Genomic DNA, 2,656 nt, shown 5'->3' on the forward strand with positions numbered 1-2,656 from the left:
TGGAGAGTGCAGAGAAGGAGATCGGCTTGTGGTTTCACCCTGAGGAACTGGTAGATTACATGAGCTGTGCTCAGAACTGGATCTATGAATGACAGGAGAGCAGGCCACAATGCTTTCACATCCATGTCTCCTCTTCCCATGGGCAGAGGACCAGGCTCTAGGAAATCTAGTTATTTAAAGGAACTTTGTCATAATTTGGAAGGAAGCTCTTGGAGCTGTGAGTGCTCCCTGTACAGTATTACCATCCCCTACCATCTGATTAAAATGCTTCCTCCCAACGTAGGATTCATTGAGTTGGTTATTTTGTATTGTTGTATTTTTTTCTTCTTTTCCTCTACAGTGAATAACCTGACCTAATAGAGAATGTAAATACTATAAAAATTATTTATATTGAGATCTCACATACACACAGGCAATCTTTGCCTGCCCTGCTTAACTCCTGCATCTCTTCCACTCTTGGCACTGAGCTACTCAACAGGCATCTATGGAGCATCTGCTACATGGCCAAGACTGGACTAGGTGCAGAGGATTCATCAGAAATAAAACATGAGGGCTGGCTGTGCTGGCTTGTGCTTGCGATACCAGCTACTTGGGAGGCTGAGGTGGGAGACCAGCCTGGGTAACAGAGCAAGACCCTGTCTCACTAAAAAAAAAAAAAAAAAAAATTAGGCTGGGTACAATGGCTCATGCCTTTAATCCCAGCTATTCAAGAGGCTGAGGGGGAGAATCGCTAGAGGCTAGTACAAGTCCAGCGTGGGCAACATAGCAAGACACCGACTTTACAAAAAAAAAGAAAAATTAGCTCTGGTGCTGTGCACCTCTAGTTTTAGCTATGGGGAAGGCTTAATAGGCAGGAGGATTGTGCCTGGGAGTTCAAGGCTGCAGTAAACCATGATCATGCTACTGTACTTCAGCCTCGGTGACAGAGTGAGACCAGTCTCTTAAAAAAAACATACCCATCCCGTTCTTGAGAAGCTCTTGGGGATTCAGTGAATGGGGGAGTGTGGGAAGTTGCAATTCCTCCGAAAATCAGAAAAGCTAGGTAGACAGTAGGCCTGGGTCCCTGGGGTGGCCTCAAATGAAGCAGGAGGTCTTGCAAGTAGCTTTGATTTGTTAGGATATTGATTTGGTTGCTTTAATGGAGACAAGATAGAAATGTACTTCTCTTTCATTTGAAAGTTCAAGTGTGGTCGGGTGCGGTGGCTCATGCCTATAATCCCAGCACTTTGGGACAGTGGCTCATGCCTATAATCCCAGCACTTTGGGAGGCCAAGGCAGGAGGATTGCTTGGGCCCAGGAGTTTGAGACCAGCCTGGGGAACAGAGTGAGACCTCATCTCTTCCAAACATTAAAAATTAGTCGGGTGTGGTGGCACATTCCTATAGTCCTAGCTACTCAGGAGGCTGAGGTAGGAGGATTGCTTGAGCCCCAGAGGTTGGAGCAGTAAGCTGTGATCCCACCTCTGTCCTTCAGCCTGGGTGACACAGTGAGACCTGTCTTCAAAAGAAAGCCCTAACTACTCAGTAGAGGTGGTGATAGTGGTAAGGCTCTGATCTTTAAGGTGGTCTACACACACCTGGTTCCTTCTAATCAGTCCTACATGGATTACCACCCCATGTCCCTTCCTGCAAGTTGGGAAAGGAAGTGGAAGAAGTATCCCTTTTAAAGAGACATCTCTGAATTACAACCTTCACTTTCTCTCACATCCCATTGGCTAGAACTTAGGCATATGGCTGCATCTAACTGCAAGGGAAATTGAAAAATTTTTTTTTTCTTTTGAGACAGGGTCTCACTCTGTCGCCTAGGATGCAGTGCAGTGGTGTGATCACAGCAGCTCACTGCAGCCTCGACCTCTCTGGGCCCAAGTGATCTCCTACCTTAGCCTCCGGAGTAATTGGGACTACAGGCACGTGCCACCACACCCAGCTAATGTTTGTATTTTCTGTAGAGATGGGGTTTCATCATGTTTCCCAGGCTGGTCTCCAACTGCTGGATCTGCCTGCCTGGGCCTCCCAAAGTTCTGGGCTTATAGGCGTGGGCCATCGTGCCCAGCCTGAGGGTTTTTCTTTCTTTCTTTTTTTTTTTTTGAGATAAAGTCTCGCTCTTGTCGCCCAGGCTGGAGTGTAATGGTGCGATCTTGGCTAACTGCAACCTCTGCCTCCTGGGTTCACGCCATTCTCCTGCCTCAGCCTCCTGAGTAGCTGGGACTACAGGTGCCTGCCACCACGCCCAGCTAAGTTTTTTGTATTTTTAGTAGAGACAGGGTTTCACTGTGTTAGCCAGGATGGTCTTGATTTCCTGATCTCGTGATCCGCCTGCCTCAGCCTCCCAAAGTGTTGGGATTACAGGCGTGAGCCACTGCGCCCTGCCCACACTTGGCATTTTAAGGAGGCTGCCCTGGTTGCTGAATGGAGAGTACATTGTAGAAAGGCAAGCATCAGGGCAGGGAGACCAGGATCCCTAGTGCTGGAATAAGTGGATACTCTAAATATTTGTTCAGTGAATGAATGTCATCTTAAGGGGCCTTTTTATTTTTCCTATTTTTGGATTAATAGTTGCCAGATTTTCTGCTGAGATTGGTTTTCTTCTTTGACCATATCTTCTTCTGTCCTTGGAGGTCTGGGAGGGGCTGAATGTGGTGAAGACAGGCCGAGTC

At 47.3% G+C, this 2,656-nt stretch overlaps 1 protein-coding gene across 2 annotated transcripts in view; it reads left to right on the top strand.

Annotated features, from left to right (window-relative positions):
• The window catches only part of LOC105524636 (nucleoside diphosphate kinase B), an 18,906-nt gene that overhangs the window by 9,185 nt on the left and 7,065 nt on the right, over positions 1-2,656 (top strand). The window lies entirely within an intron of this gene.

The sequence above is a fragment of the Colobus angolensis genome, unplaced genomic scaffold, assembly GCF_000951035.1.
Source record: "Colobus angolensis palliatus isolate OR3802 unplaced genomic scaffold, Cang.pa_1.0 Scaffold50, whole genome shotgun sequence".
Classification (NCBI taxonomy): domain Eukaryota; kingdom Metazoa; phylum Chordata; class Mammalia; order Primates; family Cercopithecidae; genus Colobus; species Colobus angolensis.